The sequence below is a fragment of the Mauremys mutica genome, unplaced genomic scaffold (assembly GCF_020497125.1).
Source record: "Mauremys mutica isolate MM-2020 ecotype Southern unplaced genomic scaffold, ASM2049712v1 Super-Scaffold_100095, whole genome shotgun sequence".
Lineage (NCBI taxonomy): Eukaryota > Metazoa > Chordata > Testudines > Geoemydidae > Mauremys > Mauremys mutica.
This window is the reverse complement of record NW_025423264.1, coordinates 979,112-995,194: the sequence shown is the minus strand read 5'-3', so window position 1 is coordinate 995,194 and position 16,083 is coordinate 979,112. Positions and strand designations below refer to the sequence as shown.

At 54.5% G+C, this 16,083-nt stretch overlaps 1 non-coding gene across 1 annotated transcript; it reads left to right on the top strand.

Annotated features, from left to right (window-relative positions):
- The first annotated feature begins 27 nt into the window (after window positions 1-27).
- On the top strand, window positions 28-101 carry TRNAI-AAU. Its single transcript has one exon. It is a non-coding gene; the product is annotated as a tRNA-Ile (tRNA).
- Window positions 102-16,083: the final 15,982 nt, after the last annotated feature.

The window sequence follows — 16,083 nt, the reverse complement described above, 5'->3', positions numbered from 1 at the left end:
GGGTCAGGCAAGAAAGGGCACCCCGTAGGCTGGCTAGCTCAGCTGATTAGAGGGTGGTGCTAATAACGCCAAGGTCATAGGTTCAAGCCCCATGCTGGCCACTCCGGGTGCAGGAGGGAGAGGGTGGCTTCTGATCTTTTGGCTGACTGCTAGGGGGGGCAGAGGCCAAAACCAGCGGGGCCGGGAGCGGGCAAGAGCCCTGCTGGGCGCAGGCGCCGGGCAGGATGAGGCTCCGGACACCTCCTTGGTCTCCCCTCCCTGGGCTCCTCGCTCCACCTGCTGCCTGAAAGGAACTTGGGCCCGGGGAGGAAACGGGTGAGCCTTCCAGGCTCATAGGAGGCCATGCTTGAGCTGCCCGCCCGCGAAGCCAAAATCGCAGGCCTGCCGGCTCACCTCCATTTCCACAGAGGGTTGACCTGATGGCCCGAATTCTTGCTGGCCGCCAGCTCCACCCAAATGGACCCGACGCCAGATCATGCTCCCCAGCCCAAGCCACAGAGGAAGGCTTAATCCTCGGCACCCCAACCTAGGGGAGAGGCTTCACACTCCGCCGGCGCAGGGTGACCTTTGGGACTTCCCTGGACACCATCCTCCCACCGCCACAGCCAGACTCCCCAAGCCCACACTCGAGCCCACACCTCCGACAGGAAGGAGCAGGAGGACCACTCCGCCCAGGGGCACCACCACTCGAAGTCAGCTTCACTTGCTTTCTCTTCTACCCCTTTCCTCCCAAGTTATGCGCGCCTCACGGGAGCCAGCCCTGGGAAGACGCAGGCACCGCACTCTGACTGGCGCAAGCCAAACGCCCACACCGAGAGTTTAGCACGGGCTCTTGAGGCACTGGAGGAACCCCATGCAGACGCACTGACGGAGCTAAGCTTTACGGCCAAGGGCCCTACCTGTGCAGAAAGCCAACTTGCTTGTGAAAAAGACTCCTCTTTCGGCTCCCCTTCCAAACTTCCAAATGCCTCCCAATGGGAAAACACACCCACTGAAACACCCAAATGGTCCTAACGCTGGGGCCAGGCGAAAAAGAAAAGCAAGGAAAAGATTTCTAAATGACCACCCTGCCAGAGTCGTACAGCTCCGCAAGTGAAACCCATGGGAGGGACATTACACAAAAAAGGGGAATGGAAAGCTGCCCAAATTGAGATGCTGTGGAAAGCTACAGCCCCATCGCTACTCCTACTCTGCACACTTCTTGCAACAGCTGATGAACGGCCAGGTGCTTTTCGCATCCAAGCCCACACCAGGGAAAGACCTTGAGAAGCTTCCCGTGGCTTGCCTGGTTCTGCTGGTCAGAGTGTGGCACTCGTGGAGGCAAGATGGTGCAGAGGAGCCCCTGGGTGGCTGTGGGCCTGGTGATGATGGCTTTTGATTTTTCAGCCTGACCGCTACGGGCAGCAAGGCCAAAAGTCAGATGGCCGGCTCTCCCGTCCACCACGCTCATCAGGAGCCCTTAGTTGACCGGCTCGGAGAATGCCGGCAGCATCCCCCACTACCTCTCGCATGCAAGTTGAGAGCTCTGCCGCTTGAGCTAATTCCCCGCAGCTGGCCTGACTCTCAGGCACCGGACAAAAAAAGGCAAGGGCTCTGTGGCCTTAAGCAGAACACAGCCTGAAATGGGGGGGCGCTACCCAGAGCTGGGGAAGGGGGTCCGAGTCCCAGCCACGCTCCTCGGAACAAACACCAATGCTCCCTCCCTGGAGTGTGTCTGGGCTGAGAGTTAGCCCCTGAAACAAGCACCAAGCTTCAGAAGACAACGCAGGGATAGATCACTTGACGATTGCCTGCTCTGGCCATTGCCTCTGAAGCGCCTGGCATCGGTTACTGTCAGAAGACGTGATAGTGGCCTAGATGGACCATCGGTCTCACCCAGGAGGGCTGTTCTTATCTTCACCACTTTCCTCTAACCCAAGCAAAGCCAGGAGCAGGCCCAGCTCTGCAACTCTAGCAGGCTCCCTGGCCCCTGGCCCAGCATACAGCAAAACGACCCTGCCTCCGCCAGGATAGACAGCCACCCACTCCCTCTTCCAGACCAACGCAGCCCTTCCCCGCTTTGGCTGTCTCCAAGCTGTCCACGCTAAACTCTCGGTGTGGGCGTTTGGCTTCCGCCAGTCAGAGTGCCGTGCCTGCATCTTCCCAGGGCCGACTCCCTTTTTGACATTTCCTTTTTCTCTGGCACAGGGAGTGACCTATGTCTGGTTTCTCCCTGTCTCCCATCAGGTGTTGGGATGGTGAGTGAGAACGAGGAGGAGAATCCCCAGCAGGAAGATGCTGAGCAATTACAACCCACTGCCCCGCTCCTGCACTCCCTTCACCCCTAACCCCTGCACCCCCTCCTGCACCCACGTGGGGACACTGACCTGTGTGCATGGAGCAGCTGGCATTGCTGCCCGCTCCTCCCTGGAATGCTGCTCCTCCGGGCACCCCGAGGGGCTGCGGGGGCAGGGTGATAAGCGACATCATCCGAGCTCCCTGCATCCAGGTCACTTTCCTCAGCCGGGCTGCATCAGGGGAGGGCAGAGAGCAGCAGCTTCTGATGCTCCCGTCACAGCACCAGGTGGGGAAAGTGACCAGGACGCATGGAGCACATAGTGTTGCTCCTCGCTCCCCACAACCCTCTATGGGGCCATGGACGAGCATTGGGGGCAGGGGAGAGCAAGGAGCACCTTTGCACTGGCACATGGTGCCCTTTAACCCCTGGAGCCCTGGGCGGCTGCCGGGGGGGCCCACCCCTAAGGCCGGCCAGGCTCCCCAGCACAAACAGCAGAGACACAGGGAGACTGGCCACACACTGAGCAGTGGTAGCCTGGGCGGCTCGTAATGGAGGCTCGGGGGGCTCAGCCTCCCCAAACCTTGCGTCGCCAAGGGGGCAGTGGGGCCCATGACTAGGGGCCATGGCCAAATTGGGCCCCCCTGGAAAAGTCTCCCCCATGTTGGCCTCAGGGCTGGAGGAGCTCCCACTCCCTGCTACGGCCCGGGGGCTGCAGCAGGGGCACAGAGCTTCTCTGGTCTCGGGGCCACAGCGGGGCAGGGGCAAAGGAGTGACAGGGCGGGGCCAGTGGAGGAAGGGGTGGAACAGAGGTGACAGTGGATGGGGCTGTGTGTGGAAGGGGGCAGATCCACAGACAGTAATGGGGGGTCATGGTTCCAGTTCTGGGGCCCCTGCACTTGTTCTCCCTTTCCCCGGGCTTTGGCATCACTAGCCCCTGCTTAGCCAGTAGGGTTCAGTGGTCCCCAAAATGTGGGGCATGACTCCTAGGGGGACACAGATGAAGTTTCATGGGGGCACCTCAGGGCCCGAGCCAGCCCCCGTGGAGGGCAGGGAGATAACACCACTCAGCCCCACCTCTTCCCCAGCTCTTCCCCAACCCCACCCTCAGCCTGGGCCCCTGACTCCCATCCTGGCCTTGACCCCCTTACCCCTGTTTGCACCCCTCTCCCCAGCAAGCAACAGCCCCACTCCCAGCCCCTGTTTTTGACAATGGCTTCCGAGGGGCCACAACCATGGATGTCCTCAATCACATCTATGCAGTCCAATAAAAGCTATTCCTCACCCACCCCTCCTTCCATCAGGACGGACTAGATATGTTCTGCTGCCCTTCACTCATGCAGGAAGGATAATAACATTTCATTCCACTCAATCCTAAAGTGATTTGTAACCCACCACCAGCCAAAACTGCTCATTTTGTGGAAGCAGCCCCATCATGCTGCATACCTAGGCAGAGTAGGTGTGTCTGTGCAAACACAGTTTGTTCCTAAAGTCTTTCCCCCAGCTCATTCAGCCCCTGCTTATGCTTAGTATTTAAAAACTCCATATTGGCCCTATCACTGCCGACCTTAAATTTCTCCTCCTGTCCCTTTTTTTTGCTAGTTCAGGTGAGGTGGCTGAGTGCTTAAGGTGAAGGACTGCTAATCTATTGTGCTCTGCATGCATGGATTCAAATCCCTTTCTTATAGGATGTGTTTAGTCTTCAGACCTTCTTTATTTATAGACAACCATCTACCCCTTTGGTACAATGACAGATCAAACTAAAACCTTCTCAGAAACTCAGACCCTCCTTGCTTTAAATAAAATGTCTAAATCCCAGTTTTTTAAAGAAATTCTCTAGTCCCATATTTCTTAGTTTTTATCTCAAAAGGTAACATCCTCATCATCTCCCCCAAACACGCTAGGACCTCCCCAAATTATTAAAATACCCTCAACCCAAGCAAGGCCACAACAGTGAACCAGAGCTAGTATCTAGGCCAAGCTGTTCTGAAGGAGGCAACTCAAACATTTTCTCCCTGCTTCCCTTGGCAAAGTCTGACTGAGAAAACAAAATTCCCCAAACTGAAAATGTTCTGCTGAGAACCCAATACTAGTCTGTTTGGAGACTGGTTTGAATGTATGAATATTAATCTCTTCTGATTTCTGAGTCAGTTCAGTCCAGTCTTTGTCCTCCAGGTATGTTTCCAGATGTTGAGTTGTGGGGGAGAGAGGCCAAGTCATGATGTCTCTACCCTTCTTTCATAGTTTCTTCCGACTTGCTAGGAAGCTCCTTTTCTACGATGTGAGTCAAGCAATGTCCATTTTCGCTGTGCTATCTCGGAGAAGTCTGCATTGTACACAGTTCCTGGGATAGTCCTTGGGAGTGTGGATACCTTCAATGGGCCAGCAGCAAGTCTGGCTCCTCCCTTGTCACACCTGAAAGGCTGGTGGGGGGCATTTTGAAACCTCATATTTCAGTAATACACACAGAGCAAAACTTCATAACTTCCCAACCAATGCGAGCACACACAATCCAACAAGATATTAATGTTCAACAGATCAAGACTTTTGAAATGATACCTCACCAGGCAGACTTTGTACAAACCATGTCATCATTATATGAGAGTGGTGAATATGGGGCTTCCAGGTGCTGCTTTGAGCACAGTGTGCCACACCTGGGTTTACACTGCAATGGAGACGTACCTTAGAGTCCATCTCTCCTGGGAAAAAGATGGCAGCAGGGCTGGCCTGGGTCATCTGACTTGGGCTCATGGAGCTAAAGCTGAGGGGCTAAAAACTGTGGTGCAGATATTTGTGCTCACACTGAAGCCTGAGTTCAGAAACCCTCACGGGGCCTCAGAGGTTGGGTTCAAGCCCATATGTCTGCACTGTAATTTTATAGTCTTGCAGCCCAAGCCCCATTACCCTGAGTCAGCTGACGCGGGCTTTGCGACAGGTGCCCTGGGTGTGTTAATCACAGTGTAGACAACATTAGGCTACGTCTCCAGTGCAATGAAACACCCTCGGCTGGCCCGTGTCGGATTAATCAGGGCCATGCAGCTTGGTCTGGAGTAAAGTTGCAGTGTCCGTGTCTGGGCTCAGGCTCAGTCCCCTGCTCTAGGAGCCCAGAAGGTTTGGAGGGAGTTTAGCGAGTGGAAATGGTAAAACTGCAGGGAAGTATTACCATGGACTCAATGGCATTTCTCCTTTGTTCTGTCTGCTCTGAGGCAGGGACAAAAACACGTCCTGCTGCATTCGTTATTTCATAGGGTGGTTTAGGATTTTCATTCTGAGACACTGGGCACAAAGCAGGACTCAACCCTCGGCATAAACTAAATGAGCTGCCCACAGATTCTGGCAGCTGCAAAGAGCCATTTGGTGGAAGAGCTCAGACCTGCCCCTGTCCCAGAGGGAGGGGTTATCTGTGAGGGGACTGGACCACTGACCTATCAGCCCCTAACTCCCAAACATTCATTAATTCTATTATCAGTGCCTGTGAGTGTAATTTAAACCATAAGAAAAAACCACACTGGGCTAGACCAAAGGTTCATCTCACTCTGAATCTTGTTTTCTGACAGTAGCCAATGCCAGGTGCCCCAAAAGCATCTCAACAAGGCACCACTGGGAGTTGAACCCAGGATCTCCTGGTTTATTAAACAAGGGCTTTAGCCAGCTAAGAAAAGCAAAAGTGAATCTTGCCTGAATGGGCCGCTGACAAAGGCATCCCAGACAGAAAAGCAATAGACTAAAAAGAAACCTAGCAGCTGTTGAAGTAGTTGAGCTGGGCGAGATTAAAGGTCTGTGGTTCAATCCCAAGCTTTGGGGGGGGGGGCTCTTCTTTCCCCCTTTGTGCAAGGGTGGGCTGTTCCTTTGACTGCCACAAATCCCTCATTTCAGGCTATGCAGCCGGAAAAGGCAGCATGGGCTTCTGCACCGAGTTGGCCCACCTGACCTTTGATTCTTCTCTTGCTCTTTGTCAGCAAGGGGAAGAAAAAGAAGCTCCCCTTCAAGCAAGGTTCAGAAGGGGGACGTAAGGATGACTTCCTGAGCACCGGCTCCAGTCCTCTGCTCTACCAGCTGACCTGTCGAAGGGCTGCCACCACTCGCTCTGTTTCCCCATCGGTGTGTGCCAGGTCAAGCACCAGCCAAGTTGATAGAGTTTCTGTAGTGTCGTGGTTATCACATTTGCCTAATACACAAAAGGTCCCTGGATCAAAACCAGGCAGAAACATACTGGCTTCCCTTTCTCAGATCCTCTTGCTGTTCAGGAAGGCACTTCTTCTCCTATTGGCCTGTCCCTGGGATAACTCCAACCCCTGCATGACAGAGGGTGCTGACATCAGTGGAGAAAGCTATTAGTATAAAATATCTGATTTGGGGTCCATAGGAATGGAGCAACTCCTTTGATTGTCCAACAGGTAGATTCCTAGGGGTTTAAGCAAAGAAACACTGAAAGTATATGGCAATAAATATTATTTTCTGTGTGTCTAAAGGCAAGGCATTGGTCCCTGGGAAGGGAGGTGGAAGGATGCAATATCTTATACTGACATGTGCCAACTTCTCATAAACTCAAGGTTGGCTCTGTGGGAAGAACGTCTCCCTGCAGAAGAGACTAACACAATAGGAACAGGGATTCTTTGTTCAGTCTGCAACTCTGAATAAGACACACTTATTTAGTTCTTAGCTCCAACACCTGGCAATTTGCTGACCAGGCCTATCTTAACAAGCAAGGCTTTCTCTTACAGTAATGCCAAAATTCTTGATTCAGGCTTGTAGCAGTGATGGAATAAACTGCAGGTTCAAATCAAGTCTCTGGAGTCCATCCACAGCTGGGATGGGTCATTCAGTCCTTTGTACAGAGCTTCAGTTTGTAGCAAAGTCCCTCCAGAGGTATGAAGCAGGATTGAAGACAAGATGGAGATGAGGCATCAGCCTTTTATAGTCTCTTGCCATGTGGTCTTTGCTTTCTTTGTCCCAAGGACAGTCTATCCAGCATGTGGCATAGAAAAACCTGAGTTCTGTCCATAGGCAGGTCCCTGCATACTTTGCTGAGGCACAAGGTGTATCTGCCTTCTCTCAATGGGTCGATTGTATAGCTGATGGTCCTTAATGGGGCATCAAGCAGGCTAGGCAGAACTGACACCAACTGGTCTGGGATGATTCCCGGAAGCATAACACAAGTTTGAAATACGGGCAGCATAGAGCCAATATTCATAATGTCAACTACAAAAATGATACATATCTAGAGATAGCATCATTATAATCAGCCAATCACAACCTCTCCATAGACCCCTTACATGACAACCGTTCTACCATATTGGCTGCAAATATAGAACAGTGGTCGCAACGGTGATCTATACAGTTATAGATTATGTCAATAACGTCACAGGAGGTGACACGGCATCAGTGAGACTGATACTGGAATACTGCCTCCAGTTTTGGTGTCCTCATTTGAAAAAGATGTTGTGAAATTGTCAGCAAAGAGCCACCAAATGTTCTGAGAGCTGGAGAAAAATGCCTTCTAGTGAGCTATTGAACAAGCTCAACCTGTTTAGTTTATCAAAAGAAGATTGAAAGGTGACTTCATTGAAGTGTTGAAGGGCCTTAATGAAGAGAAAAGATTGGGTATTAAAGGGCTCTTTAATTGAGCAGAGAAAGGCATAACAGGACCCAGGGGCTGAAAGGTGAAAAGAGACAAATTCATATTATAAATAAGGCACAAAAATTCAACAGCGAGGATGTTTCACCACAGGAACAAGTTACCAAGGAAAGTGCTGGATTCACCATTTCCTGATGTCATTTAATGAAGACTAGATGCCTTTCTAGAATGTGTTTGCCACAAAAGTAGCTATTATGTCATACAGGAGGCCTGTGATATACAGGGGGTCAGATTAGATGCTCTAATGGTCTCTTCTGGCCATAAAGTCAACTAATTTCTGAAAAACTGAGTGTAGCATTGGGAGCAACATCTGATGTTTTCCTGTCTAGCCGGCTTGCTTCCTAGAACGAACGCTCCTTGAGTGGGGTGATCCACAGGGAGTAGCTCAAACCTCCAAAGTGCCTGGCCAGGGGAAGGACATTAGCACAGCAAGGGAGGGGTGTGGCAGTGACATCACAAAGGCCTTTTGCAGGACCTCAGACTATTGGTCAAAGGTGGTGGGGAGGTGGTGACCTCACAGAGAGATGCTGATATCAGTCAGGCAGGAGAGGGGCGAGGGGCCAGGGAAACCTCAGAGACCCCTGTGGCTTTGCTTCAGCAAGTCTCCTTCTCCAGGTCTCTCTTTGACGATTGAGAGAATATTCGGGTTCATGGATGTGAGTGCCAGGAGGAACCTCTTTCAAGTTTTCTCCTTCCCTTTTAGTGATTTTACTAGAAAACAGCCGTCCCTGTTTAGAAGGTAAGAGCCTCCTCTAGGTTTGAAACCTGTTCAGTCTGATCCATCTGGTGACAGTTGAAATCTAGGCATGGAAAACACGAGCTTAAGGAGGCAGAATTTTATTCTGCACCTGGGATTTTGTCCCTTATAATCCCTGGGAACATTACGGTTTGTCCTTTGTGTTTCACCTTTTCCTCCATCCATCCCTTCCTCCTTTCTCTTCATCTCTTGCTTCTTTTGTCCTTTCACCTGTTCCCAGGGCTGGCTCTAGGTTTTTTGCCGCCCCAAGCAAAAAAAAATTTGGCTGTCCCCCTTGTTTCCCCAGCCCTGAGCTCCCCCCCCCCGGCCTACCAGTGCCTCCCTGCCACCCCAGCACTGGGATCTCTCTTCCCCCACACCTGCTGCCGCTCCAGCACTGGGCTCCCCCCCAAACGTGGGATCCGCTACCAGCACACGGCAGCCAAACCCTGGCCCAGCTGCGACTCTGTCCCCGTGCGGGTGGAGCTGCTGGGTGGCGCGGAGCGGGAATACTTCCAGGTGGCAGTGCGGCTGTGGGGTGGTGCGGAGCGGAGTATTTCCAGGTGGCAGTGCGGCTGCGGGGCGGCGTGGAGCGGGAGTACTTCCAGGTGGCAGTGCGGCTGCGGGGCGGTGCGGCGAACACAGCCCCCTCCCTGGGCTTCACGGCACTGCTGGTGGCCGAGGTGGATCAGCTCGTGCTCACTGCCCTCACCCCTGACATGCTGGTGGCCGAGGACCTGGAGAGCCCCCCGGACCTGCTGCTCTTCAGCCTCACGGTGCCCTGGCCCAGCCCCGGCGGGCAGGAAGGCGAGGATCTCCGGCTGCGGGGCTACCTGCTCAGCACCGACGAACCCAGGCGGCCGCTTACCTCCTCACACACTCCAGGAGCCCCTCTCGCCGCTGCCGCAGCCCGGGCTCAGCTCCAGGGGACCCCGCTTCCCTCCCTCCCCAGCTCCTCACACACTCTGGGAGCCCCTCTCACCGCAGCCCGGGCTCAGCTCCAGGGGACCCCGCTTCCCTCTCTCCCCAGCTCCTCACACACTCTGGGAGCCCCTCTCACCGCAGCCCGGGCTCGGCTCCAGGGGAGCCCGCTTCCCTCTCTCCCCAGCTCCTCACACACTCTGGGCAGGGCTGCCCAGAGGATTCAGGGGCCTGGGGCAAAGCAATTTTGGGGGCCCCTTCCATAAAAAAAAGTTGCAATACTATAGTAACATGTATTTGGAAATGTAAAAAATAACTAGTGAAATACATTCAAAAATTAATTTGTAATAATTTGAAAATACACTAAATACACGATTTAAAAACATTAAATGCTTTACTGGTATGTCTACATTTGAAATTACATAATAGGCTGTTGCTGGGTGATGGTGATGGTTGGTGCCAATGGGCTGTTGCTGCCTGGGAGTGGTGCTGCTGTTGTCCAGGGCTGGGTGGGGAGCTGGGCTCTGGGTTGGGGGGTGCCTGGCTCACAGGGGCTGGGCTCAGGACCGTGGGGAGATGGAATCAGGGGGTGTCCAGCTCACAGGGGCTGGGCTCGGAGCTGGAGGTCAGGGCTGCGGGGGATGGGGTCGGGGGGTTGCACGGCTCAGGGGAGCTGGGCTCGGAGCTGGGGGTCAGGGCTCCGGGGGATGGGGTCGGGGGGTGCCTGGCTCAGAGGGGCTGGGCTCAGAGCTGGGGGTCAGGGCTGTGGGGAGGATGGGGATGTGGTTGGGTGGGTGCCCGGCTCAGAGGGGCTGGGCTCGGAGCTGGGGGTCAGGGCTGGGGGGATGGGGTCGGTGGGTGCCCGGCTCAGAGGGGTTGGGCTTGGAGCTGGGGGTCGGGGCTGAGGGGGATGGGGTCAGGGGGTGCCCGGCCCCAGCCCCTTACCACGCCGCTTACCCTCTTTCCCCGACAGCACTGCAGCAGCCTGGTGTCTCCAGCGGGGCCTGACCTCCCGCCGCTCAGCTGCAGCTCGCAGCCCCGCCCCCACCAGCTGAGACACCGGGGGATGGGCGAAGACGGAGGCGGGGGGAGCCTCCGACATACTCGTGAGGGCCCCTGCGGGGCCCGGGGCCTGGGGAAAATTGACCCACTTGCCCCCTCTGGGTGGCCCCGACCCTGGGAGCCCTTCTCGCCACCGCAGCCTGGGCTCGGCTCCAGTGGACCCTGGGTCCCTCCCTCCCTCCCCATCTCCTCACACACTCCAGGAGCCCCTTTCACTGCTGCCGCAGCCCGGGCTTTGCTCCAGGGGACCCCGCTTCCCTCCCTCCCCAGCCCCGGCTGTGGTGGCGGTGAGAGGGGCTCCCGGAGCATGTGAGGAGCCCGGGAGGGAGGGAGGCGGGGTCCCTGGAGCTGAGCCCGGGCTGAGGCGGCGGTGAGAGGGGCTCCCGGAGCGTGTGAGGAGACGGGGAAGGAGAGGAGCTGAGCCTGGGCTGAGGCGGCGGTGAGAGGGGCTCCCGGAGTGTGTGAGGAGCCAGGGAGGGAGGAGGAGCCGAGACTGGGCTGAGGCGGCGGTGAGAGGGGCTCCCGGAGCGTGTGAGGAGCCAGGGAAGGAGTGGGAGCCGAGCCTGGGGTGAGGCGGTGGCGAGAGGGGCTCCCGGAATATGTGAGGGAAGGAAGTGGGGCCCAGGATGCAGGGAGGAAGGCGAGGTCCTGCTGCCGCTGCCACTCCGGGTGGCGCCGCATTTCCCTGCCAGAGTGGGCTGGGCAGGGCGTTGCAGGGCTGGGCAGGGGGCGTGGATCCTGGCTCGGGCGAGTGGCTGCTCCAGGGCTGGCTCCGGGCAATGCCGCCCCAAGCAAAAAAATAAAAAATAAAAATAAAAAAGGGGGGGCGGAGTGTAGCCCCTTAGAAAGTGCCGCCCCAAGCACATGCTTGGAGGGCTGGTGCCTAGAGCCGGCCTTGCTGATAGCTTTGGATCCAAAAGCAAGCCCGAAAGCCTGTATGAATGCAAATTACCTAGCTGATGGTGGAAGGAGAGATCTGCCCATAAGTAGCAGCATAAAGGAGCTGCAAATAATGAGTACATCTGGTCAGCAAACAAGCTACTGGAAGATTCAGATTGTGGCCCTCCAGGAAAGGGAGGTGAAAAAACAAGTCAAGCCTGAAAATAAGGGGGACAGGTTAACCCCAAGAGTGTGTGTGTGTGTGTGTGTGTGTGTGTGTACAGTGCTAAAGCTAAATCTAAAGGTGTCTCTCACCACCTGAGAATAAACTTAAAGCTTAGTACAGCAGAGAAACTATTGCAAACTGGGTCTGTTGTACAAGAGGGGACACTGAGGCACACCACCTCATGAATTTCATAAATGACCAGCGAGTGGGGTAATTCACTATCTGACGATAGACCACAGTAAGGACAGCCTGGAGGTAATTATTCTGTTTTTCCTGCAATTAGCAAGGACATTTGTAAAAGGAAGTGGTATTATTATTAAGCACTAATCTGTCCCCACCAACGGCGGGGAGGGGTGGAAATTGTTTATTTTGTTTTTCAGACACTCTACAAGCAAGCTGGCACCAGCAAAAGAATAACCCATAATACCATGAATCTATGTTTTGTGTTGTTTGTCTGTGGTGTTTGTCTTGTTGTTAGCATTGTTGTGTTTCAATGAACAGAAAAACCTCATGACATGAGTGGGGATGGCTTCAGAAGGTTGACCTGGGGGAAGATATGTATGGAAATTCAAAATGCTCGACAAGGAGGCCAGCACCTGTGTAATAGCTACCGTGGTATCTGGAAGTGAATCGGCAGCTAAGGTGGGCCCCACAAGCCGTATGGGAATAATGAGAAGGGGATTTGCTCGCTGGGAATCAATGGAGGGGTGTGTAAAATGGTGTAAATCCAGGGAAGATGTTTGAATATGCCCCTCCCTGATGGCCATGGAGGAGCACACCCAATGGCCCATGGCAAGGGGTGGACAATTGGGTGTACTGTGTATGAGGTGTTTTGCTGGAAATGTACATATTACTGGGGGCACAATTACACCAGCCCCTAACCAAATTCCACACTACATGCTGCTCTCTGGGCTTTGGTGCACAGATAGACCTGTGAATCTTACTGCTTTGAATAATCGAACCAGGGCATATGGCCTGATTCCACACCACGTGGTTAAGTTGGTTTCTCTGTGGACATTCAATGGACTTATGATAGGGACAAAAGCACGAAAACCTGCAGCGGCAGCGTATTGCAGCTGCCAGCAACTGGGCATGTTAAGAGCTTGACCCCGTCAAAGGAGGAGAGGAGGTGTTTTGGTGGTGGCCGGGATGTTGGACCATGCGGCAGTGCTCAGGTCTCTCGGTGTTGCTGTGGATTGTTACAGCGGCTGGTGTATTGCTAAGTATACTTGTGTTACGTTGCCTATGGAAATAACCGAGAAGTAATGGAGTAAGCCCCTCCCCCCTGTACTAGACAACTTGGACCCAACCTTCCCGGGCCCACTATAGTGGGAAGTCTGGAACACTAATTGGAACCGTTGTGGCACGCCCATACGAGAGAAGGTGCAGGGCACTGCACTACACACGGGGCAGTGGGACAAATGGAATATCAGCACCTTCCACCTTGATGCCTGGCCCTATCAGGAAATGTGTCACCATATGTCCTATGCTTTGCTAAGGGGGAGAATGGGAACAGGGACACAGGCAAGGCTCTGTGACGTCAGGGCTGGGATGGGGACACCGAGGAAGGAAACTGGAATCATTGCTTGCTACAAGTTTAATCCAATAAACATCTCATTGTTTGCACCTTCAGACTTTGGGTATTGCTGCTCTGTGTGTACGCAAGAAGGACCCGGTAATGGGAGGGTGAAGGGATAAACCCTCTAACACTAACTAACATCTAACACACATTTGAACCTCTTCTTTTCACACCGTTGCTCATTCTCAGGGGCTGCTTTGTCTCCAGACAGATCCATTCTCTTTCAGGACGGCCTTGCTCTTTCCATCTGTTTCACTCACTGAGGTGTGGGAGTAAACACTCCCCTTTCCTCTAGTCTCAAACAAACACTAGTATTAACTGTTTGCTACTGATGGGTTTAGAAAGCATTTGTCAAAATGTCATTTCTGAGGGATTTTCCCCAAGATCCAGTATTTTGTATTCAGACATCTCCCAGCTTCCTTGGTGAAAATAAGGCCAAGATTTCCTTGCAATATACAGGAAAAGGCAGTTTTTCCACCCCAGATGGGACTTGAACCCACAATATCTGACTTAGAAAGCCATTGCCTTGTCTATTAGGCCACTAGGACCCTGTGAAAGAATGGAAATTCTACCTCCTAAATGCATACTTCTCATAAGTTGGAAGCCTCTGTCTTACCCCCCATGAGGGATTCGGTGGATGTGGGTGTTCTCCACACTACTGGGGGTGTCTGGTGCCCCTGTCCCTCCTGGTTAATGGAGTGTGTGGGTTTCCCCCCGCCCGTTAAGGATCCGTGTTGTGCGGATGCCCCCGTTCTTCTCATTAAGAATGGTGCAATGGAGCATATGGGTGTGTCCCCCACCCCATGAACTAGCTCCCGTGTGTGCTTCCGCTGCCCCCATCCAGGCTCTGTGGTGTGTGGGTGTCTCTGTTCCTCTTTTCAAGATCCGTGTTGCAGGGGGGCGTCCCTCCCCCACAAGTCAGAATCCCCAGCGTGTGGGTGCTCCCATCCCCCCCCTTCCAGGCTCTGCAGGGGGGGGGGGGGTCTGTATAAAAAGAGACCGTGTCTCACTGTCTTGCCCAGGCTACACTGCAGGGGCTATTCACAGGTGCGATCCCACTACTGATCAGCACGGGAGTTTTGACCTGCTCCGTTTCCGACCTGGGCCGGTTCACCCCTCCTTAGGCAACCTGGGGACCCCAAGCTTCCCCAGAATCACCATATTGATGCCGAGCTTAGTGCGGACACCTGATCGGCACAGCCCGCTGCAGCCCAGAACTCCTGAGCTCAAGCGATCCGCCGGCCTCAGCCTCCCCAGGAGCTGGGATCACAGGCACCAGCCACGGTGCCCGGCTTGTTTCAGAGCCTGGCAGCTGGAGCTTTAAACTCTGCTTGTGAGCTCTGTGCCTTGGCCAGACGGGGACAGCCTGGAACTGGGAATTGCTCCTGCTCCCCCCGCCCCCGTCTCATGTCGAGCTGCAGGCGCCGCTGTCCTGCCAGGTAAGATTCCGGATGTTTCGGTGCCACCCATCCCCCCGCCCAGGTGTCCGGGTACCTCTGCCCCCCATACAGAATCCTGGATGTGTGGGTGTCCGTCCCTCTGCAGAGGATCCCGGAGTGTGGATGCCCTTGTCCCCCCCTACAAGATCCTGGGTGTGTGGGTGCCATTTTCCCCCCCAGCAGATCTCTGGTGGGTGGGTCCCCAGGGTGTGAGCGTTCCCATCCCCCGATACAGGCTGGGGGGGTATAACTGGCTCTCCCTGTCCTGCCCCGGCGGTGCTACAGCAGCTGTTCACAGGGGCAGCAACCCCACTGTCACCCTGCAGCTTTATCCTGCTCCAGGGGTGACCTGCTTCACCCTCCTGTGGGAGCCTGGGGACCCCGAACTGCCCAGAATCACCTGATTGATGCCGAGCTTAGTGCAGACACCGGCTCAGCCTGGCAGGGAGCTGCCCTGAGCCCTGACAATCAGCTTCCCTCCGCCTCCTGCTGCACAGCGAGGATCCCACGCGAGAGGCTTCAGTGCCCAGTTTGTTCAGGAGTGTCCCAGGCTCCAGCTGTAAACGCTGCTGGTCAGTTCTAATCTTTGGCCACACGGGGGCGGCACTAACGGTCCCATCTAAACGCTGTTTGCGATCGACCCTTCGGATCACAGATTGTAACCCGCGGGCAGATCTCTGAGCGCAGCCAAATCCCTCCCCAAACTGAACATTGAAGCAGCAGCTCCCATTGGAAAGATCAGGATTTTTGTCTTTAAAAAAAAGGGAAATGTCTGCAGCGAGAGACTGAAGAAGCTCAATTTATTTAATTGACTCCATGAATGTTCCTCTGTGTCCCCCTAGGAGTCATGCCCCACTTTTTGGGGACCACTGAACCCTACTGGCTAAGCAGGGGCTAGTGATGCCAAAGCCCAGGGAAAGGGAGAACACGTGTGGGGCCCCCAGCACTGGAGCCATGTGAAGGGGCTGCAGGAGAGGGGCAATGGCTGGTGGCCCAGGGAGTTAAGGGCAAAGGGGGCACAGGAGGGGGCAGGAGTTAGGGGTGAAGGAGGCGCAAGGGTTGGGAGTGCAGGAGCTAGCGGTAAACGGGGAGGGGGATCGTCCAGGGGCAATGGGGAATTGCCAAAGTACAAGCTTTGCCCAGGGCACCATTTTCCCTAATGCTGGTCTGAGCAAACAATTGGCAATGACCCTTCAGTGAGACCAGAACCATCATGTAGAAAAGCCCCTTTGTTAAGTGGTGGTGGCTGAGGGCTTAGGGAGATGGGTTAACAAGCAACGGGCATCTCTCTGTGGAGGTTTGATTCTTGCCTGCTAGGCAAGGCTGGT